The sequence below is a fragment of the Polypterus senegalus genome, chromosome 2, assembly GCF_016835505.1.
Source record: "Polypterus senegalus isolate Bchr_013 chromosome 2, ASM1683550v1, whole genome shotgun sequence".
In the NCBI taxonomy this organism is placed as follows: domain Eukaryota; kingdom Metazoa; phylum Chordata; class Cladistia; order Polypteriformes; family Polypteridae; genus Polypterus; species Polypterus senegalus.
In genome coordinates this window covers 91,318,256-91,343,835 of record NC_053155.1, presented here as the reverse complement: position 1 = coordinate 91,343,835, position 25,580 = coordinate 91,318,256, and positions in this window count along the sequence as shown.

Below are 25,580 nucleotides of genomic sequence, written 5' to 3'. Positions count from 1 at the left end.
GTTGGCTTTGAAAATGAGCCATAATTACAAGGATGATTTTCTTTTATAGCCATGGCTGCTAATTGTACTTTTATACTTTGCTAAACATCTGAAATTGCCTCCTGTTTTGGAAAGACAGACATTCCCTCTTTTAAAATACAGAATTCATTATTTCAGCCGGTGCACTAAATTATTGTTTTTAATTTGTCAATATACTTGAAAGACACCAAACTCTTGGCCAGTCAATCTGCACTAGTTAAAAACTGTCAGTCAGAATACTTTTTACAGTGTCGTTACAAGAAAATTGCTTATTCTCTTGAGGCAGTAACTGTTTGTGCTGTTCCTTCTAAGAAAACTGCAATGAATATTGGGTCTTTTATGAGACAGACCGTGATAAAAATTCCAAGTAAGACTAAGACTTTTTATTACAAACACACAGTAGTTTTCTTAAGAAATGTAGAGAGCCTTAAACATTACAGAAATATATACTATACAAATATATGAATACTAGAAAATCTAATTGGGTGATGACTATTTAAAGAAAAAAACATGTAAATTGTTAATATCTCATTAATAAAATGTATCTTTGTATATTCATTTTACAGTATCATCCTTCTTAGGTGCTGTCATATTCAAGCTAAAAACAGTCAAACAAAACAAGTGTAAAGAGGTTTACACAGCAAATTAATTAGTGTAAAATCAACACAGTTGGTGTAAAATCTCACAGTTTTCCACTGTACATATGCATCTACACTGGAAAATGTAAAATCAACCCTTATGAGATAGTTAAGCTTTTCACAGCACTGAAGTATAATTTATTCAACATTTTATGTCATATAAATAATATGCGCCACATTATTCTGAAATCTGATTAGTCCAATGCAGTGTTGCAGAGGGTTGAGTCCTTTCCTGGCAGCACAGTTCTCCTAACCAGCATGGCTTTAGAAATGCAGTAATGAGGAGAAAGTGCAAACTCTACACAGATGGCTAGATGTGGGATTCGATTTGATGATGCTGGATTTGTGAAGTGGCAGTGCTACTCACTATATTACCATGCCACATTTTCTTCCTCTTCATCTCTTGTTACTTATATGCGGGGGGTCAATGTGCTTGATCAACTGTCTCCAAACAGCTTTGTCTTGCAGCTCATCGCTAGTCAATCCATTTTACTTCACATCTTTTGTTCTTTATTTATCCACCTCTGCTTTGGCCTCACTCATGTTCTCTTCCCCTGTAATTCCATTCCCATCACTCTTTGCCCACATATTCATTGTCTCTGCTCATCACTTGTCCATTTCAATCTACTCTAAGATACCTCTCCCACTTTTATTGTACCTCTGATTTTGTCTCATTTCTAATCTGTCCTCTTTTGTAACTCCACACGCCCAACATTCCAATTTCTGACACATCTAACTTCTTTTCCTGCACCTCCTTAACTGCCCATGTCTCAACTACATGTATCATTGCTGGTCTTACCACTGTCTTAACAACCTTACTTTTAACATTTGCCTTAATTCTTTGATCATTCAATACTCCTTATACATTCTTCATATTGTTTCATTCACACTGCACTCTATGGGTTATTTCTGCAAATCATTTTCCATCTCGGGCTACCACTGATCGTAGATATTTAAATGTATCCACATTTTTCAATATCTCTCCCTGCAGGCTAAATTCTGAATCCTGATTATTAAAATTCAAATATTTTGTCTTCTTCCTATTTATCTTCAACCCTCTATCTTCCATAGGGCTTCTCCATTCTTCCAACTTCCTCTTTTCTAGTGCTACACAGCACAATGTCATCAGCAAAAAGCATGTACCAGGGGGATTGAGCTTTAATCTCATGACTCAACACATCTATAACCAGATCTAAGAAGTAAGGACTTAAAGATGATATCTGGTGCAGACCTGCTCTGTTTTTTACCCCAAAAAGTCCTCTCTCCTTTATACAAATCCTGGACAATCCTCACATACTTCTCTGGTACTCCTTTCTCTCTCATGCACCTCTTTATCTCTTTTAAATGAGACCTTCTACACATTAGAAAGTCTATTTGGCTTCCCCTTCCTAGCTACCATTAGTCACAAGCTGATTTACTTTCTTTTAAAAAAATGTGTTATTACCATATCAGATTCTATGGAAAAATATACCCTTCCCCATTTTCGTCCCTAAATAATAATAATAATTCTTTGCATTTATATATTCTTTTTCTCACTCCTCAAAGCGCTCAGGAATTGCAGGTTAAGGGCCTTGCTGAAGGGCCAAACAGAGCAGAGTCCCTTTTGGCATTTATGGGATTCGAACCGGCAACCTTCCGATTGCCAGTGCAGATCTCTAGCCTCAGAGGCACCACTCCCTTCTGTCCATGTACCCTCTCTATCATCTCTCCATTCTTTCCCACATTTACATTTTCCATTGTCCATTTAAATTACCACCAATAATCACATTTTCTCCCTCTTGGACTGCACTAAGGTCTTCATCCATTTGAACACAGAAAATGGCCTTCTCTTCTTTCTCATAGCCCACTTGAGGAGCATATGCACAAATGATATTAACTACAGTCTCACTAAGGCCCAGCTTGGCACTCATCACCCTGTCACTCCTGCTGTTCACACTAGCAAGACTATCTTTGAGTTTTTTGGATACTACTATACCTACACAATTTCTCCCTTGTTCATATACGTACTCCACTGTACAACAACTTAAAACCACTTTTCAATTCTCTTGACTTAATCCCCTTCCATTTAGTTTCCTGCACACACAACATTCCCACTTTCCTTCTTTACATCAAATCTGTCAACTCTATTCCTTTCCCAGTCATTGTCTCAACATTTAGTATCCCTACTCTTACCTTTAACTTACACTTTTCTTTCCCCTCCCGTCTTCCCCTCAGTCACTTTCCACATCGGTCAAGTGAAGCCCTTGTGCATCAACTATGAGGTACACCCCAACATTTTTCAAAGTTGATTGGATTGACTTCATCATTAAGGTTTTGGCTGGGTGCCATTTCTGACACTAACCCTCTCAAAATGATGCAGGCTTGGGACCGGTACTAAGTTGGGATGGCTTGCCCTCCTGGTGGCAAGACGGTTACCATGCCACCTAAATTCCATTCCATAAATTAGACTGAGAATAATAACTATAGCACTGCACAGCACTGTAGTACATGAAGCTTAAGTGGAAATATTCAACATTGTTACATTTTTTCACATTTGACTGTTACACCATGAAAACACGTACTGTATTTATATAAATGTGTAGCCCATGCAAACTGGAAAATGTGATTAGTGATTAAATTGTGGAGTGCAAGTCTTATGGAGAAGTGATAAGTTCGGTAATATGTACCATGTAGTTTTGTAATGTTTTGAATAAAATCCACTTTTAGGAATGTTCTATTTTTAGAATACAATGAACTCTATCTTGTCTGCCCACAACAGAGAGGCAACAATCAGCAAATACCGGGACCAATATCAGTTTCCTTGAGCACCTTGAAGTTGGGGGATCACCGCATTATTTTACCAGTCTGGTACAAAATATGCATGTATGGTTAGTAGGTTAATTTTATCTCACTGACTGGAGGCTATGTCTTCCCGGTCTGAATATTCAATTCAATAGTGAGAATTTCAGTTTTCTTATTAAGTACTGAAGGCTAAGTACATATACAGACCAAAACACAGACAGACATATATTCTTAAATTATAAATCACTTCAATGTGTTATACAGAGTGGTTTTAATCAAACATTAAACACTGTGGTGTGTGCATCAAGCAAGTTTATTGACAGAAAAACTTCTCAGTGGACCTCCAGTGTTTTTTAAGGCAGATAAATTTCACGAGTTGTTAGGATGTTTTAAATCAATCATCAAGGCTCCAGATGGAAAGTGAAAGATCAGTAGTCTCTTCTAAAAATTAAACAGAGGAATTAAGATTGACTGAAACAAAATTGCTCTGGTTTTAATTTTTAAAAAAGTCTATAAAAATTCTCTGAGACAAGATGACTAACAGCAACACTGGAAACAGCATAGACAGACCGATGGATAGATAATTAAAGTCAGGATATGGGGACTTATTGAGTTCTATACTCTGCAAGAAGAACTTGCACATGTTGCTAACAAGAAATATCTGGTAATAAAGGAAAAAATATGACTTATAACAGAAACATTCAGATTTAGTTCTTTGGCCTAAACCTTCCGTAGTTTTTTCCAACTACAGTATTTCCAGATAACATGGCAAGAATATGTGATATCATGAGTCTTTGCATTTGCTGAGATAAACTCTGATGAGTACTTTAAAGAAGGAAAAATTTTCATAAAGAGCACAAAGGAGGGCAGCACATGGGTGCAGTGGTAGTGCTGCTTGCTGCTTCATAAGAAGGAGACCGGGATTTGTGTCCTGGGTGGTTCCTGCATGGAGTTTGCATGGTCTCCCAGTGCCTACATGTGTTTCCTCTGAGTTCTCCAGTTTCCTCCCACAGTCCAAAGACATGCAGGAAAGGTGCATTAGTGATGCTAAACCGATCCCTAATGTCTGTGTGTGTATTCAACCTGCAATGGACTGGATCCCAATCCAGGGCTTGTTCTTGCTTTTTTGAGATGGGCTCCAACTTCCCTGCAACCAATTTCTGGATAAGTAGGTTAAAAAATGGATGGTTGGAAGGTTTGCACAGTTGCATAATGTGAAGCTCTGCTGCCTTGTTGATCAGGAATCCTTGGCTTAAATCCTGTTTATTGTCAGTGCTTGAGTATATAGTCTGTATGTAACCAAAAACATTTGCCGGGGGCCATATTTCCTGGAAGACATCCATTGGACAATGGAAAAAAACATCTTCATGCTGTATAGTTTACTCTTTTTAGCTTTCTTTGCCAAATGGGCTCTGAGATTAACACACTACATGCAATCATAATTAAGAAAACTAAAGAAAGCTCTTATGATGGTCAGTTGTTAAATTATTTTTTTCTTTTTCTTTTGTGATGGGGAAAGCAGTTTGAGGCTGTTTTTGGCGGTCAAAAGAGACACAAATCTAGCGGAGACATCAAAAAGCTAAAGTCTATAAATATTAACTACTCTTTTATCTATTTTTTTTGTCACTTGTACATTTTGATACAATATGAAATTGTGGACGCAATTTTAATACTAAAAACCCAGACTAAACTAACTCAGAATTAAAAAAATATAACACCAGTAAAAACTAATATGAGACCACAGAAGAAACAAAAAATTAAAAGCAGCAACCAATTACCATAAATTTGCTTTGTTTCCAAGGCAAGGAAATAATTCTTAAGGTGCAAGAGATAGGAAAAGATGTAAAAATCATGGTAACAATTTCAACACTCTTCCTTCTATACTCACATGGCCATGAAAAGGTTCCCATGTACTAGACAATGAAATGACCATTGAGGTCCTGGATGTCCGTCCAGGAAAGGCTCTGAAGCGTTTGTCGCATGATAGCAGTTCAAATAGGCAGCATGGTTGAGGCAGCGTGTGCTAGATGCTGTACTGTAAACTGTGTAAGAAGAAGAGACATGAGGCATGGCAAGGTTTGGGGCAGCCACCCGTTTAATCCGGTTTCCTGGCTGCAAAAGTAACTGATTCATCACAGTCAAGTTTACTCAACAGAGTCCAAAACAGAACTGCCTGCCAGAGCAAAAGCAGGAGGCTTTATAGGACGGAGGGCAGAAGTGATGTCGTCCTCTGTGCTGGAACCAGAAGTGACATCGTCCTCGGTGCCGGAACCGGAAGTGATGTCGTCCTCGGTGCCGGAACCGGAAGGGATGTGTCCCTCTTCGAGGTGTCGGCTCCTGGTGGGATTTCCCGGGAAAGACCTGTAGAGAACTCAGAAAGAGCGTTAGCATACCCCCCCGGCAGAAGTATAATCAGTCCTCTCTAAGCCCTTTAGCTGCCTCCCATGCACACGTGTGTGACAACTGATAATTCTCTTTCCAATCAGCTGCTGCAGAGCTGTGAATCCCCACTCAGATACAGTGATATAAATACTGGTGCAGTGAGGGTAATATGGAAAAAAATGATCCGCTGTGGCAACCCCTAATGGGAGCAGCTGAAAGAAGAAGAAGGTGCAGTAAGAGTAACAATTCTAAAGCAGCTATGATATTTAGAATAGTTTGAACATTCTGTGGACCCTTATATTGTTACAGGTTAATTATAATCCGATGTATTAAATTAATAAACAATACAGTGGAACCTTGGGTCATGAACGTCTCGGAACATGTACAAACTTTTGCATCTGTTCACGACCTCACACTTAGGTGATGAACAAGCCAGTTTCCCTTCCGGTTTGTACGCGCCAGTGATTTCCACACGTGTTCAGTCTCTCCCTGTACAGTAAATTGTTTGTGGTCAGATGTGCATTGCGCAGAGGGACTTTATCTCAAAACTGTAATCTCCTCTCCACCCAGCATCCTGTTCACTTCCTTCATGCCAGAACTCGACTCTTGCAATGTTAGTTTTTTTGGTTGTTTATAGTTAATTTTTGTATAAATTAAGGATTTTTCAAATGTTCATTTTTTCCCTGTGGTTAAAACTCATTAAAGAAAAAGCGTTAACAGAGAGCGGTTTGTAAGGCTATATCGTAAACTCTTGCAATGTTAGTTCTCTCTCTTCAAGGTTTTCTCAGTGTTATTCAAAGTTTTTACACTTAGTTTACTATTACACTGTGCATTCTATGGTATAATTAACTATTTTTGTGCTTAAAAATCTTTAAAAAAATATATTTACATACAGTTCATACAGTCTGGAATGGATTAATTGTATCTACTGTCACACACGTGCGACTAGGAACGAGCTGAAGTGAACAAGTGAAGGTAATTACCCGCCAGGCCAGGGGGAGGCGGGGTGCTCTAAACCTTTCTCTGTTATTTCTGCAGATCAAATACGGGAAAACCTACCTGACCTGACGTCACTTCCTGTCCCGCACCCAGACTAACGGTCACTTCCTGTCCCGGCACCCAGACTAACGTCACTTCCTGTCCCGGCACCCAGACTGACGTCACTTCCGGGTTACATAAAAGCCTCCATCTTGGCTAACTTAAAACACTTCAGTGTGGAACTCAAATAAACAGCATCGCTGTAACCAAAATAATCCTTTGCAGCTAGGAACAATATATGGGTGGCTGCCCCAAACCTTTTGGAAGTGTTGAGACTCGTTCTTTTACAGTGGTGTAGCCGGCAGGATATCGAGCAGCATAATCCATCAGGACCATTATATATTTATGTCCTCTGGCTGAAGGTTCTCTGGGTCCCACCAGGTCAACCCCGACACGTTCAAATGGGACATCAATTAGGGGTAAAGGGATTAAAGGAGCACGGTCCTTCCAAGGAATCTGCCGTAAATGACATTCCGGGCGGACCTCCTCATTAATTCCAGGCCAAAAAAATCAGAGCTTAATTCGCTCTAAAGTTTTCTCGGGGCCCAGATGGGCTCCCTGGAGTTGGGTATGAACTAGTTCACAAACTTGTCGCCGGTAAGTCCGGGGAACTAAGAGCAGTGACCTTGACAAACCTGACAAAGAAGGGGAAACCTAATCACGTGGTTTGGGATGATAATACTGATGCTGCATTTAGTGACCTTAAGCAGGACTTACATCAGCTCCTATTTTGAAGGCACCTGAATTTACATTGCCTTTCATTCTCCACACGGATGCTTCGGACACAGGTCTTGGTGCTGTGCTGAGCCAAAGTGTCAAAGGAGTGGAACACCCCGTGATGTACCTGAGTTGGAAACTGTTGGACCGAGAGACCAGGTATGCAGCAGTGGAGCGGGAGGCCTTGGCAATTAAATGGGCGATTACGCAGCTGAGGTACTACCTTCTGGGACGGGAACTCGCCCTGGTGACTGACAATGCACTATTACAGTGGATGGTGTTACACCGGGACTCGAATCCACGAGTCACGAGGTGGTTTTTGGACCTACAGCATTATAAGTTTTCGGTCGTTTATTGTCGAAGTCTGCTGCAGGCCAATGCTGATGCCCTTTCCTGGTGCCACGACCTTACGAGCAGGTACGCCCCACCCGATGGGTCTGGGCTGAGGGGGGGGGCCGTAACACACATGTGCGACTAGGAGCGAGCTGAAGGGACCAAGTCTGCAGATCAAATCCTACCTGACCTGACATTACTTCCTGTCCCGGCACCCAGACTAACGTCACTACCTGTCCCGGCACCCAGACTGACGTCACTTCCGGTCCCGGCACGCAGACTGACGTCACTTCCAGGTTACAAGACATCAAAGCCTCCATCTTGGCTAACTTAAACAGTTCAGTTTGGAACTCGATTAAACAGCATCGCTGTAACCGAAATAATCCTTTGCAGCTAGGAACAATATACGGGTGGCTGTCCCAAACCTTTTGAAAGTATTGAGACTTGTTCTTTTACACTACATACAATCCCATGGGGGAAATTATTTCGGGTCATGACCAAATCTGGTTGCGACCAGAGTTTTGGAACAAATTACGGTCGTGACCCAAGGTTCCACTGTATGTGGTTAATTTCAGTGTATTTATAAAGCCATGTTAGGGATGTGGATCTAACAAAGGGAAACCACATTGAAACATTGACGCTGGGTGCCACCAGTTTGCAAAACTGAGCAGAGAACTTGCGTACACCAAGGTTTTAGCTAGTGTGAAAATGTGCGTGGCTTTATGCCAAGTTTAGGTTTTATACATTGCGATTTGAGTGTGAAAATGGGAGTACGCAACAACATTGTTCGTACACACCGTTTATATATGAGGCCCAGGACATTTGATTAAATAGGTAGACTTCAATTCTTGTTTTGTGTATTTAACTTGGACATTTGGATTCTGTAGCTTGAATTCCAGGTTCTTGACCTTCTGCAGGCATTCCCTTATTAAATCCAAGTAGTGTGTGTGTTTTTTAATTATCTCTTAATATGTGCTTATGCTCTGTGTGGCTATACAATTTTTTGACTATTGTTCAGAGTTTAAGCACTTTACATCTGTCACTTGTCATAAAAACGAGTCCAAGACATTATAAAGGTTTGGGGCAGCCAGCCGTATATTGTTTTTCCCAGCTGCAAAAGAGTTTCCTTTATCAAACAATCGATGTGCATCTCACAGAGTCCAAAACAGAACTGCTATAGTAGCCTAAGATGGAGGCTTTAAAGGTCTTGAGTGGAACTGATGTCATCAAAGGGACCGGAACCAGAAGTGATGTCATCAAAGGGGCCGGTTTCGGGAGTGACGTCATCAAAGGGGCCGGTTTCGGGAGTGACGTCATCAAAGGGGCCGGCTTCGGAAGTGACGTCATCAGAGGTGCCGGAACCTTGCAGGATTTCCCAGGAAAGGTCTGTAGGGAACTGAGAAAGACAGTCAGCGCACTCCGCCGCCCCCTGGTCGGATGTTTTATTACAATTACTTGAGCCCTTTAGCTGCCTCCTACTCGCACGTGTGTGACACACTCAAAATTAAAACATCAGTGATCCAGAGGGCATTGTGTAAAATAATAAGTTTTGTTAATTTCTCTGTTTAATAATCTTGATTGTGACACTTTTGACATATTGAAATAGAGGTTGCATAGCAACACAGTAGTTATTGCTTGGCCTCACAAGTACAGGAGAATGAATTTGCAACTCTGCTTTGTTATAGTAGATGTGAAAATTGTATCTTTTTTCTGTGTTTCTGCGATTCCATCTAACATCTCAAACATTAGTAGATTAAGCTAACTGAAAATAATAAACAGGCCTGACATAGGTGGGTACAGATACATGGATTAGGGTGCCTAGTTATGACCTGAGGCCCGAGCCAGGGGATAATTTGTGATACCCAAGAAAGAATTAACAAATGGATGAGTTATAGTCATGTTTATTTGGAAAAAGGAAAATCGCTGCTTAAGAGACCAAACATGGAGAGGGTTGCTATTACCAGTTTTATTATGGTCTTACTAAGGAGCAAAGGTTCAGGAAAAAGGATCCTGAATAAATTATATATCTCTCAGACTGGACTGCTGTGGAAAAAAGGCTTAGTATTTTTAGCACTTCTTATGTTGTGCTGTATTTGTATATATTTTATATGTATACAAATATACACAATTTTCACCAATATTATTTTAAGGTTAGTTTGATTTTGGCTATACTGTACAGTTTATTAATTTGTCACACTTTTCTGTGTCTTTTTAATTGCTCTCGCCTCAAAGCCACAGTCTATTGTTACTGCAATCATTTTTTAATCATTATTTTTACTGCTCCCACACTTCCAAAAATAACTGCTATATGGTGAATTGTTTCCTGTAAAATGTCAGTATAATAAATTCACAGGTGTACTATAATGTCTTTTGTAATTTTTCATTAGGAAGTTGATTTTTTTACTCAACAGTGAGGAAAGTTATTCCCGCCACACTCTTTTTTTTTTTTTTTTGCTTGTTTGATTGTGATTTTGCTTTATTAAAGATACTAAATAGATCTGTTAATTCATCAGAGGTGCCCAACAGAATGTTAAACTGAAAAATATTAAGCACATCTTTACATACAAAACAGGTCTGATGCAAGGCCTACAGGTAGATTTGTCAGTCTAAGGTGAATGAGAGTCTAGATTAGATGATGTAATAGTGAAAGAGGGTAAACCTTTACCTGCATTTCTAAATCCTTCACAGATACTCAAATCAACTATTTTTTGATTTGGAAATTTCTACACAATTTAAGTTGTTGGTTTTTTGTACAACCCTCAAATAAATCATGAGAACATTTCTTGCATCAGTGCTAAACACCTTATACAACAGACTGCCTGTGAGTGACACAAAGGTAAAAGAAATCCCAATAGATTTAGAAGATGACACATAACTCATCAAAAAGAGAAAAAACAATACATGCTGTGTTGCTTCAGGAAAAAAGAAAATGTGGAGAGAGATCGGAATTCTGAAATTGCACACGCGAGTTGTCCTTAACAAGGTTATTGTTAATAGTGATAAGTGATCATTTTCACCTTGTTTAGAGCTGAGATCAATTTATTCTAGTTGTATGTAAATTGAAAAATATGAACACAAAATCTGTGACACTATATTTTGACCTGGGACATTGAAATAAATTAAGGATATGAAGAGACACATCTTGGATGTCAAGAAAAGTCAAGGTTACACACATAAGAGTTTTATTTATTTATTTTATTTTTATAGTTTTATTTGCTGTTATTTTGTCACTACTTTGTAATTTTTTTATAGGCACAATCGTATTTTGCATTAATTTATATTGATGATATTATTTTGTGTATCTCTTCACTATAGCAATAGTTAGTTGCTCAACCTTTGGTGCACATAAGACATGACCTGTGACATCATGGTAAGTCATATTACGAAACATGACTGCACTCTGTAAACGTTGTAAAATAAAGGAATAAATCAGCATAAAAACATGAGCGCCATGTACTGATTATAATTTTGGTTTGGTTAGAAGAATTTAGGAAATATTTTTTATAACCCGATTAAAAATGTGATTTTTTTTTTTTTTGCAAAGTTCATAAAACCTCTGACATTGGATTATTCAATTTGTTCACACTGAACTTTTAAAAAAAGCACCCAGCTGTCACAAAGGAAACTATCCATGAAAATGTGATTATGTTGGTTGAGAGATTGTAGAGCTTGTGCTTTATGCATGAAATGCTGTAAGAAAATAAGCGAGGTAGACTCTGTTCTGCCATGAATTAAAAAGGTAGAGTTACTTTAAGAAAGGAACATGAGATTACAATCTAAAACTAAAGCTGAGAGATCAAAAATAAATGCAAAAACTACCAAGCTAAAAAACTTAACCAAAATAATTGTCACGAAACTTGCAAAGACAACAGTAGTCTTTTAAACTAAATACACTCCTAACACAATGATTGCATGTTTTGTTGAGAATTCTAAATCTTCTTGGTGTTGCCTGATGGCAGTTATAATATGCAACCCCTTTAAATGGCAGCAACCACAATTAACAAAATTCCAGCCGTAAACATAAAAAAAGAGTAATAAAAACAAATTAATAAATATAATTTTATTTTGATATAAAATTTAAAAACTAAAAAAATAATCTGTAAAATTTTAACAGACTCACAACCTGCTTCATTCTACCTGAAGCAAGTAGTTTGGAAAATATTTAGTTATTTTTCTAATTTTCATTCAAAGTAACTGGAAGATCAGTGATTTATAATATGTCATGTTGGCACTCCTGTGTCAGAATGAATCAGTAGTCCTTATAACAGTACATAATATTTTTAGAGGCAAGGTTATTATAGTTAATGAAAACTAAAATGAAAACTGAAACTATTAATAAAAAAGCATTTTTGTAAACTGAAATAAAATAATTAACAAAGCCGAAAAAAGTAAAACTAAATGAAACTATGTGGCTGAAAAGACTAACTGAAATAAAATAATAATAAAATATTTTTAGTTTTCGTAACCACCAGACTTACACAAAGCCTAACCTGAGCTGCAGGGGTCTCGAAATTAATCAACATACTGTATATTAATAAGAATTTCATATTTGCTTTTTGAATAAATATTCCTGCCGTTAGTCTAACTTTTAATTAGAAAACAGAAAGTCATCCACCACAAGGCACCCACATATAATTTATTTATGCAGTGAACTGTGGCTAGTGATGGAGGGTGAGTTTTGGCACAGCATTTGCGTTGACAGAGCAAGCTGAATATGGCTGCGAAAAGTGTTTGACAAACAAAGGAATTTACAGTGAGAGAATAGTGACGTTCTTCAGGAGTTGGTTGTGACAGCTTGATAGTGGTGTTAGTGAAGCATACCAAGGTGATGATTTTGCTTTAAATATGCTCAGTAGCTTTCAAAGCTGCCATTCACTGGATCCCAGGGCTCAAGAGAGAAGCATTAGATACAGGTAATCCCTTACAGAATTTCAGTCTATTCATAAATGATGGTATGTTAGCTGTAATCCTGACTGAACCCAAGATAGAGTTTGTTAACAACATCTAATACAGCATCACACACTACACCAAATTCCAGGCTGCATACGAGTCACATGTCCGTTACAATGAGCTGACGCATTTCTTAGCACTTCTTGTATATCAAGATGTAATTCAAACGCTTGAAGTCGGAATTTGCTGGTCAAAAAAACTTTTATCGTATGGACAGAAAAATCATTAGTGAGTAACATTTCTGTTTATTTCTCAGGTGTCTTGAGTTTTGTTGGCAATAATTCACCTGCCACTTCGAATAGGTGAAATCCTTTATGAAAATAAAACAGCACTGAATGACAGACTGACAAGGTTAACATACAAGATCAGCATATTGTTGCTGACCAACAAATTTTGCTTTAAAAAGCTTGTTTAACAACGAAGCAATACAAACCTTGTAAAATTCCTGTGTTGGCAATGTCTTTACTGAACTACAGGTAGGTAGGTGAAGTTTCTGCCAGCTCATGAAAAATTAAACTTAATAATGTGTTTTTGTATTTATTCTGTATTTATTTATTTAACTTTTTTTAGTTTAACATTCACAGCTCAAAATACCTGATATTGTGAAAATTTGAAGTATGTTTTAAAATGTCTCCCTCTTTTCAGGCTTTCTCTTTCTCTCAAAATGTATAGTTTAAATATCATACACTTTCTGTTCTTTACATCAGCCATGTCATACATATTGCACATATATAGTATTATTGTAATAGGCTGGCTCCCTGTCCAAGGATTTTTCCTGCCTTGCATCCAAAGCTACTGGTATATGTTCCAGGTTTCCTATGATCCTGCTCTGGATAAACGAGTTTAGAAAAAATATATATTTTCTTTGTTTCCCTCAATACAGCTAGTTGGGGTCTGCTCACTGATTCAAACTTATTACCCCTGTTCTTCATAAGCCCCCATGATTTTCTTGGTCACACCTGTCAGAACACAGTAGAATCTGTTTTCTGATATTTTGTTTTATATCTTTTCAGCACTGCAAGTGGAAAAATTCTGTCTATAAATTGTATGTGACTGAAATGGAATCATAGATCAATATGGCTGGTAGAAAATAACAGAGAACAGTATGGGACATTTTTTATACAATATTGACGGCATTAATTGTAAGCACATTATATTGGAGCAGCATATGTTGTGTGCTGTAGGCATTTAAAGCATAAAATCCTCAAACCTTAAAATTCACAGAAATTTCATCACAAATTGAGCCCTTCTGGGCAAGTAAGGGAAAAGATGAAAAGCACCAACAGTCAGCACACATTTGTTCAGCACAAATGACATAGAGAATACTGTAAAAAATTATAAAAATGTATAAAATTATTCATATTCTGTATCTGGTTTTGATTATGCTTATTTTAGTCAAACAAAAACAAAACTAGATAGTAAACCATGTAGTGCAATAAGCTTCCACTGACATTAAAGTCATATGCAAATCCATTAAGTGTACAGTTCTGTCTGATTGTGACACAAAACTAAACTCCACAATAGCTCTTTAAACATACCACAATTTCAAGAACTGAAACTGATTACTAGTATGTATAAAACTAAAATAGAAACGTCTTTGTGAAATAAGAACTAAATTAAAACTTAAAATACACAATGAAGGAAAACTAAAACTAAACTGATTTTCCAACTAAGATATGAAAAAATATAAAAAGGCAGAGCTATAATAACCTTGATTAAAGGTTTTATTTTATACATACAGTATCTGTTTTCATATTATGTCAGTAACCCAAATGGGTAGAACAGTAGTACACTGGTGGCGACTGCCACTTCACATTTGCAAAGGTCCTTGTTCTAGTTCCACCTGAGATACGGTGTGTGTGAAGTTTATATTTTCATTAGTTATTCTATTTTTCCTCCCAAATCCTACAGAAATGTTAACTGGTCACTCTAAATAAGGCTACTATTGTTCAATCTCAAAAGAGACAAGGGAAATATTTTATGTTAAGGACTAGGAAAAAAAGACATGGTTCAGACATTTGTGCCAAGGTCATTACCAAAAAGTCAATATTGATTTGTCCTAAACCTCTAGCACAATCCAAAAATCAAAGTCTAGAAACAAAGCTGAGAGTCAAAATAACCAGAAAGCACCAAAACAAATTAATCTCACGTAAGGTTCTTTTAATCCAATCTTGGATAAATCATGTTTGTATGATAAGGCCGCACACAGCCTAGGGGATTACAAGGATATTGCCCTATGAACAGAGTACACCAAAGCTCAAGAATAATGGTGCATATAAATAAAGATGTCATTGTGTAATAATGAGAAACATAATCAACTTTTAAACAAAGAAATAGAAAAGTAAAATATCAAAAATTAGCACTTCATTGTATAAAACCCCAAAAAGAATACAAGCAATGGCCAAAAAAAGTAATATACAATGGATAAAATATTAACAAAAAGAGTCAGTTATGACAATTGTGAATACGTGTGTGTATGTACATGTAAATGAAAGTAGCTGCTGCACTGTCAATGACCTGTTCCTGTCTTGTACTCAAAGCTACCAAGAGAGGCTCTTGGCAACCTACAACTCCAAAGACTTCAGCATGCTGAATTTCTTTTTTTTTTTTGCATAAGGTGTTTGCAGCCAGGCTTTATACTTTATGCAGCCTTAAGGCTACTGAGAATGTCTGAATTAAATCCTATTTTTCTTTAATAGATTTACGTAAAGAACAGCTTTAAATATGAGACTACAGCTGTATAAGTAACCAACTGTGGTTGGTGACAATAGATTAAGCAATTAAATTAATTTTTAATATTGCGTGTAAAAACATTCTGAAAGGGACTTAAAGTAAAATACAGTAAATGAACAATAGCAAGATGGTGCTGGAGGAAGGAGACACACTGTTACTGTCTATGGTAAAAACAGAAGAAAATTCTATAGCTGACTTAGAAAAGTATAGTTTGACAATGGTGATATTCCATAGATGATAAAATCTACAGCTCAAAACACCTAAAAGGCTGCTCTCAAAAGACACTGGGATATTTTAGTTGGATCCAATAGGCAGTTATACTATAGCTGCAACAAAATAAAACAGCGAACAAGATTTATAACGCAAGAGATGGTGGTAGAAGATGTGAAATTGAGCATTTACTTAATAACTGTAGTTGAGCTTTCCTAAAGAGGTAGAAACATGTCCATAAATAAGAGTGCACTCAGTGAAATACTGTAATGGCACTGACAAGTTGCATCAGCCAGGGATGACTCAGTCATAGTACGAGCTGGCAAAAGGTCCGTCTATAAAAACAGCAAGCCTGCAATGTTGTAAACAGAATTCCAGCTATTGCAGTGATTTTTAAGAGTAGCTGTCCACCTAGCGAGTCAACAAAGGATCCATCCATCTGTGTCAGGAGTGAGATGAGGATAAGATCAACCATCTGATTAATCAAAGTGCAGAGTACTACATAGACCAGCTAGGGTCTTCTGAGGAGTTTCTGGTGGGTTTTGATCTTGAGTGCCATTTGCAGCATCAGTACAGGTTGAAAGACAGCTGTGAGACAGCTATATCTGAAGCTCCCCCATCTTGTAAGTTCCATTGGCTTTGGTGAGTGAATGCTAGTGCACCTTCTGGATCATGGAGCTGGTGAAAAGTGTGGCAGATCAAGTTGCAACTGAACCCAACTAGGTTATTTGAAGCAGGACCAATGGTAGAATTGTGCAGGCAAAGAAAAAAGGCAGATCACACAAGCATTATAAGTTAGCCGTGGAGAGAGAATCTCAAAGTTGAAATATGGACCTGGAACACTGTTACCAGAATCAATTCAGTGAAAGAAAACAGTCTAGAGATCCGAACATCTGCAGCTTCACATGAGGAAGTTTGCCTGCTCACCTGTAATCGATAGAAGTGCAGTGTTTAACAACTCTGCTGTACTGCATGACAGCACAGCACACAAGAGTCCCTTTGCATCACCTAATAATGAAGCACTCAAGGACATTACGTCAGTAGAAGAAAAGATCACTTTGTAATTTAGAAGAGTTGTACACCATTTCAAGGAGCTGGCAGCCACATCAACGGGAGGGGTATGTAATGGTGCTAACAGGTTGTGTCAGCTATGGAAGAGTCAGGCATAGTATGAGTTGAAACTGCTCATAATATGAGCAATTTTAAAGCTAGCAGCAGGTGCATCTATAAAACAGCAAGCCTACAATCTCACAAACAAACATCTACCTATTGTGGCAATGGCAAGCAGTTCTTTTAAGGATAGTGAACCAGCAACAAGAGCTCTGTAAAATGTGAAAAGATCTGTTTTGGCACTAGGCAGTGATGCTACAATATAGTTACCATTGTTTTGTGGTATTGAATATGATTAACTTCGTCAGAAGCATAAATAGGCAAAAGAAAAAAGTGAAAAGGGCATTGTATTAAGTGCTGCATCAACATGTAGGAGAAGTCCATTTCAGTACGAAGAAAGCAGTTTCAATGTAATGAAGAGGCTTGAATGATTAAAAATGTGACAGGATCGAAAAAAAAGTTACTAAAATATAACAATATAGAATATTGTTTTCAAAAACAAAGCTACTATCAAATGGGAATGGGGACAGAACTGGTTGGAACAAAGTTAAAGAAAATACAGTACTGATAACACTGCAAAGGGTGTACCTAGAGGCTCTTCAGAGGCTGCTTTCCTTATCAGTTTTGTGAAATTCTATCCATTCATTTTCTACCCAACATACATTTCAGTGAAATGGATCCTGGTTCCTGTAAGCCATTTTTGATAAACCCTGTAAGGATCAGTCAGTGTGACTGGTGGGTGTAGGTAAAAGCTATTAACCAACTGGAGTGCCCTGTCTGTACCTTGCTAAGGAGATGTATCCACCAGGGTGTGTTACCTCCACAGATAGACATGGTTCAGTGCTCAGAATTATAATGTGAATAGGTCCTTTCACTTACGGTGCCACCTCAAAGCCATAATAGAGAGAGTATCACTACATCAGCAACAACACAGATCATTCACAACTCATATACCATATATACTCGCAGATAAGTTCTCCTGCAGATAAGTTGTGAGTTGATTTAAACATATATTTTCTGGTATTTTTTAAATTTCGGGTTGTATAAGTCGAATGCGGAAAATTCACGCTATTGGTCCAAGAGATTTTGATATGCTACCGCCCGCCCACATGAGAGATTAACCACGGAGCAAACGCCTTTTTTTCTATGTATTGTGCCTAAGTGACCACACGGTTATACCAGAACTATTCCAAGGTGATGTTTGCACTGTTTTGTGTTTTTTGTATCTCACACCCTCATACACCTTTATTGTAAGAGCATCCCTTTATCTATGATGGAGCGTTCGATCAGAAGAATATGAAGCTGGTTTTAAATTAAAAGTCGTTGAAGTAGCAAAAAAATTGGTAACTGCGCTGCTGCAACAAACTTCAATGTGTCTGAGAAACTGATGTGAGATTGGAGAAGGCAAGAAGATGTAAAAAAAAAATTCAGTGTCACATTTTTGAATGGACATATAAGTCGGGGTCTGATTTTATGATCAAGTTTTTGGGTTTCAAGACCCGACTTATATGTGAGTTTATACGGTAATATGTTTACCTGCACAGTATCTTGTATCAAAGAATCTTTCAGCATACAAACCCACAATCTGGTTATGTCGGGACATCCTGATAAAAATCTCCGCAAAACAAAGAAATCTGTTGATCTTTCTCCTGGCAGATCCTAAGAAATCCTTTCTCATAGATTTATATTGGACAAGAGTAAAAGTAAAAGTTAAGCAATGCATAATAAAAAGGAAAAATAGGCCTAGTAGCATAAAGATAATAGCAATAAACAGAAGTAAAAAATATTTATTATATATTCTATATGAGCTAATAATATTTTATAAGCAGGCTACATATTTGTGTGCAAAACCTAAATACACAAACCACAGTGACATACTGAATATTATTAATCTTCACTGCTGTGTACAGGAGAACAATGCTGATTAAAATGCTGAAGAAGAACTGTTATTTGATGGTAGCATCATGAACCTAATAATCCAACAACATCTGATGACTAGTTATGAATTTAATAATCCTAGAACATCTGATGACTAGTTATTGACTGCTTTGAACAAATGTGATGTGACTGGAGATTAAATGTAGAGCACAGATGTACATCTAGCAAAAATCCACAAGCAACAATGTGTGCAATGCTATTTCTGATTTATGCAGAGATAAAATTAAAAAAAAATATGTCAGGAGACTACCTGAAACTACCTTTGTAATCTGAGGGACAAGGCAAAAATGAAACTGATTGGTATGCTAGTTGGGTCTCAGATATATTCTTTCAGGGTCAATGTAAAGTCAACAATTGCCTTAGCATGCATTCTGGGATGTAGAGGTACACCAGAGCACTGAAAGACAACCTATAATGAGAACAAAAAAAGCTCCAAGACAGTGACTGGTGGAATCAGTGCTAAGCACCATGCCACCATACTCCCCAATTGACCTATTTATTGTATGCTTTTTTCTAATTTATGTGAACAAAAATGCTCTTTACAATAATAAATTCACTCTAAAAGCAAAGATTACAATGTTAATGATGGAAAATAAGCTAATTTTGTATATGGAACAATCTGCACTTAGGAACATTTTGCCAATTAGTGTTTTGAGTTCACACCTTAGTTTAGAAATGAAATAATGGTGTGAATTAGTGGGTGGATAGTCATGAAGTGAGAGAAAGATAGTGAGAGAAAGAATGTGAAAAATTAGATTTAGCAGCTGCTTGACTTTTGAAACTGAAAACCACATAGCAGCAGACTTGGCTAATCATACTTGCAATATGCACATTCAAGACTGATCAGATTAAAATATTATATTAATGTTCACTAGCCTTTCTGATGTTTTAGTAAATATATTTATTTTTTGGTACATTTTTCAATATATTTGTCTTTAGTTATGGCTGTGATTCAGTAAGATAATCGTGACTCACTGTAAAATGCAAGCCAGAAACAAGACAAGGTACTTCGAGTTTAGACCTGGGAAAGCAATGGGAAGAGGTATTCTCTTACATTTGTTCCAGTTGACCAGTAAAATGTCTCTAAAGACAGTGCCCTCCTTTAAGACATTGGGGCTTGGTGTACAATGTGATCAAAGCTTATGAGATTGAACAAGACTGCGATTGTGGAGAGCAGGAGACTCTCATCCTTATTCTGTGGATGGCTATAATCATGCATATCAATCAGGTACAAGAGACAGAACGATCTTTACAACTTTTGAAGGGCAAACTCTGTAAAATTCCTCCATTAAATTAAAATTCAGAATGCGCAATCTGAGAAGTAATATTTCAGTCAAATGTACACAGGATACTCCATTGTTTATGAAAATCCTTAGGAAGTCTTCTGTAGAACTGCCCTCTATCCATTTTACTTAGTGGTGCACAACTTCATGAATGTTGAACAATATCTGTTTAGCTTTTTAATCTGAAATGCTCATTCTCTCTTTATACCACAGCCCCCAAACCCAAAAAGCAATATCTCCTTATGGCAATTACATGTAGCATTCAAGTAGACTGTATCTTTTCTCTGGAGCTAATTTGTTTATTACCTTCAATATGATATATCGGCTTCTTCTTGTTAATAGGCTTCTAGTATTCCTTACGCACTGTTTTATTTTCTGACAAGGGCTTTTATTAATCTTGTGCTTCTGTGCAAAGTCATTTTTTTTTTCAGGTCTTTACATTTTGGAAGGGAATCGGAGGCATTTAACACTTGCCTTTTATATATCTGTCTGCCTATCTATAGTGACCATTTTGCACTGCATTCTGTCGCCGGTGCTGCTTCAGCCACTTCAGTCACAGGTAAAAACTCTCTTATATAGCATTCTGATGTAAATGAAACATATCTTCAGACTGCCAAACATTCATCTATATGGCTGTCTAATGCATAAGAAACACACTCTCAGACTGACAGTTATTGGTTTCAATAGCAGCTATACCACATAAAGCACTCATCGCACGTTACTATGACAAGTCTTTAAAGCCTGTTCACTCACCTGTTGTCCTGTTCTCTTTGGTCCTGTGCAGACTGCCTCTGACCCAGACCCAGACTCTGTTGTGCATCTCTTTAAGCAGTTGATTCCTCTCAAAGAAGACACTTACACATTCTTTTAAACTCAACAATTGGAGTTGCCATAACTGAGACAACTAGGAGGTTGTCCACTTTCCTGTGAATATGAATTAAGGCATAGTTGCTAAATAAAGGTTGAGTGCTGCTCCTGCAACTGCCAATATATATTGTCACAGATGTCTGGAGTTCTTACCTGGCAGGGATTCCTGGAGGGACCGGATAGAGACATTAAAAGCTCTGTAGCAGGAGAGGACCATGGGAGAGGAGGAGAGAATTTCCAACACGTTGGGACCCGTGGCCACCACCAGGGGGCGCCTTAAGCCTCCTAGAACCCGAGAAAACTTTACTTCTGCCACACTTGGCAAGATGGCGGAGGAACCTGCCAGGGATGCCCAGAGTGCTTCCGGGGCAAAGGGCAGCACTTCTGCCACACCAGGAAATGCTGCCGGAAGTGTGTCACCAGCCACCCGGAGCACATCCGGGTGGGAATAAAAGGCGGCGCTGCCTAACAGTCGGGGAGCTAGAGTTGGGAGCGGGAGCAGGACGAAGCTCCCAGGAGGAGATTGGCGGCTAAAGATTGAGGAAAAAGAAAGTTTATTGGGGAGATTTAATTGGTGTGTGCATTGTGTGTGACTTTATTCCTGTATTCCCGCACGTGTTAAAGTTGTCTGTGAAGGGCTCCCTGTTTAAACGCGGCTGCCAGTCGTGAACTGGGCCCTTCGTCACACAGCATTATGATTTTTTATAAGGGAAACAAAATTACAAAAGAAAACCCTTGGACATTGATTCAATAGGAACAGCCTACTCTGAATCACTGTCCGAATAGTAATTATGTGGTGGTGTAGGAGCATTTCTGCTTCTGTCCGTTCATAGTCCGTCTCGTTTTTACGACGCTATCGTTTCCTCTCACAATGTCTTCTCAACGTTTCTCGCAGGTTGCTTTGTGGCAATCCAAAGAGTAAGGCAATATACACGGAGCAATGGTTATAAAAGGGGGACACATAGGTATCCAGGCTCTTTAAAGCATAAATAGGGATCACTTCACTGACATGTGAACAAGCCACGGTACAACTGTGAGACGCGCAGCACTCGCCGGCTACAACGTAACAATAATAATTTTCGTAACGTTCTGTTACGTTGTCATTCATTTTACCCACTGTCTTTCTTTCATTCATATGTTACGTAGGCTGTTTTCCTCATCTCTTCTACTATCAAGTACTGCCAATTAAAAAACAACTTATAATGTGTCAGTTTCCGCGACAGTCACATTGACAAATAAATAAAACTTCTCTGTCAGAACGTGCATGGCGGCGGACGGCTCAGCGCTGGAGTCCAGAGAGGAGGGCTGGGAGAGGGCGACGTGGGGCTCACTTCTATGGGATAGATCGGCGTGTTTGTGTTTACTTCTTTTCAATATCAGTAAAATAACTCTCACACAAACAATAACAATTCAGAAAGACGATATAAAAATGTTGTCCACAAATGAATTGATTAGTTCCTCTATTATATGTTCTCTGGTCATACATAATTTCCGTTTCACGTGGTCATATGTAATTTCCGTTTCAAATGCGAAAAGAATTTAATATATATAGATATATATATAGATATATATATCCATTATCCAACCCACTATATCCTGACTACAGGGTCACGGGGGTCTGCTGGAGCAATCCCAGCCAACACAGGGCGCAAGGCAGGAAACAAACCCGGCAGGCGCCAGCGCACCATATATATATATATATATATATATATATATATATATATATATATATATATATATATATAACTGGTTTTCAGTCCGTTTGCTTAAAAGAAACTCTTTTCTAATAATCTCTTTTAAGGATCGAACACATGTTGACAGCAGCTAGTTTTTACTGTCACATTATTTTCTGTTTAGCCTTTTGTTATGGTTTGAAATAACAGATAAACATATGCTGCTCTTGCAAAGAAATGATAAACATGTATAGCATATCACGCACAAAGCATAAATGTTAAGACATACTATGGGCATTCACTTGCCTCACATAGCAAATGAACATCAAGTGTAATTATCAAAGGCACAGCAAAATTGATTATCTTATGGGTGAATATTAGATTGATGATTGTTAGAATAATGTGGATTTAAATCTTTTAATACTTCATTGATTTGATTTGATTTGATTTGATGCCTTGACACATTTGTTTACAGTAAAATGAACAATACAAAAAAAGTTAAATGTTTAAATAAAAATACAAGCACCTGTTTCCTTCAGGAGCAGAAGAGTAAGTTACAGACATTGTATTACAGTAGTGGTTTCAAATAATTAAAATTTTAGAAAAAAAAAATTAACACTACAACACGCATATTATAATAATTTCAGTGGCTATATTCAAAATTTCCTATTTCTAAAGAAACAAATGACAAGGAGCATGGCACTCACAATATTCTTATGCAAAAAAATCATCACAAAAGAAATACAATTGTCAAAAGATGTGCAAAGGGTTGGCACTAACTCTAGCAAGACGCCACCATTAATAACTTACTAACTAACTAAAAGTCTAGATACCATAAAAATAACCGTTTTGTCAAAAGAAAAGTTGAAAGTTTGAAAATAATTTAATTAATATCCTGAACGTTTTTTTGGGCCTTCAGTGTTTCAAACCTCAAAGTCTCTGTCAGTGTGAAAAGTTACATTGTTGGTAAAATCTCATTTCTTCTATGCCACAGACTATTCATCACAGAAATATTTGACAAACTTAAATTGTATTTTCTGCCACAGTTCCAATTGACTATTTTTGACTGTATTCATGCAGCACTGTTTCTTGTACCATACATGTATTTAATTTTTTTTTATGAATAAAAAGCATAATGCTAAATTCTGTAGTACTAAGAATTAAATTTATGTTGATAACTGCAATTTTTCTTTTTGTTCTTTCTTTCTTAAAATCAACTGTATGATCTTATCGAAGCATCTTCTTTGTGGCTGACGTGTGCTTTGCAAACACTAGAGGCTGTTGAGAGTTTTTGGTCTGTTCTGTGGTGTGAGATTTAAATAAAAAAATACATTTTGCTCTTAAAAACTTGGGTTTTGGTTGATGCTAAGGAACCGTGTGGGAATTTTTAAAGCTTTTTTCCCTTTAGAAGGGTTTTTTTTGCCCACACAAGTGCAAAAGTAGCTGTGTGTTTGGAGGTGCGCTTCGAAATGTTACTTGTACTTGTACCTGCACTTGTTCTTGTTATCTGTATTTGAATTAGCTTCAAGGAGGTAGGGTAGAAAGCAGAAGTAACATGTTGGCATTTATCAGCAAATAACTGCATTATCGTAACAGCGATTCCTTAGTTTAAAGGAAAAGAAAAAAAGCCACAGCTGGCTTCAAAGCAGTAAAAGGGGAAGGCTCAGCAGTGCGCAGGTAAGCGGCCAGCGTTAAGACTCTGATCAGGCACAAGAGGCTGTAGGAGCAAATAAGGTAGTAAAGTTTTATTTATTTGTTTATTTTAGATTAAACAGTCCTTAGCGGTCCAGAGGTAGAACAGTTGAAGTGGGCGACAGCATAAGGGTTCATTAATAAGGGGGAATGCAAACAGTGTGAGTGGAGAGCTTATAAGTAAGAGGAGTGCAAAGTTAGGAGGAGACAGAGAAAAGTAAAGTTAACCTCATAGAAAGATAAATAGCATGCAGCTGAGCGGGAGAACAATACAGGAGCTTAAGGGGAAAAGGTGTAAAATATCTGTAGCAGATCATAGTGTTACCATTTAAGTTAAGGAGCAGCTGAAAGAAAAAATGTAATTTAATTTTAAGAAAAAAAAAGTTAAGGCAGTTTAGTAATCCCAAATCAAATTTTAATAATGAGGCCAGTGCAATGCAAGTCCTGTTGGATGTTGGACTTTTTAGATGATGGTTTGGAAGAGCCAGTTGTCTATGAGGGCTACATCTGCAAGAGATGCCAGCTGATCCAGCACCTCAAGCTCAGGGTCGCTGAACTGGAGGAGGAGTTGGCTGACTTGCATTGTAATAGAGAATTGGTGGACTTGGCCCAGGTGTCCTTTAGAGAGATAGTATGCACCTCCAAAGTGGCGCGTGAGGAGATTCCAGACCAGACAGGTAGGAATAGGTGGGTCACGGTCACAAGGCGTAAGGTAAAGGGTGCACACTGTCCGGGGGCATCAACCCCAGAATTAGAAGTGTCAAACCGTTATCATGTCCTTGCAGAGCTGGACGGTGTCTCTGATAATTCTGAGGTGGTAGGCAGGGATGAGGAGCCCCAACAGGCCACCTCAAAACCAGTTCCCAAAAAGAGAGAGGTAGTGATAGTTGGGGACTCAATCATTAGGGGATTGAAGGCAGGTGTGCTCCAGAGAGAGAGTCTTGCACGGTGTTTTGCCTTCCGGGAGCACTGGTGGGAGACCTCCCTGGAAGGGTGGATAGGCTCTTGGCCAGAGTGGGGTGGATCCAGTTGTCATTGTCCATTTGGAACAAATGACATACATAAGGGTAGTCTGTCAGTTCTGCAATCCAAATTCAAAGAGTTAGGTACCAAGCTGAGGAGCAGAACTGACAAGGTAGTCTTCTCCGAAGTTCTGCCTGTGCCACACACCAGTCCAAGTAAGATTGAGGAGATTAGAAGGCTTAACACGTGGCTCA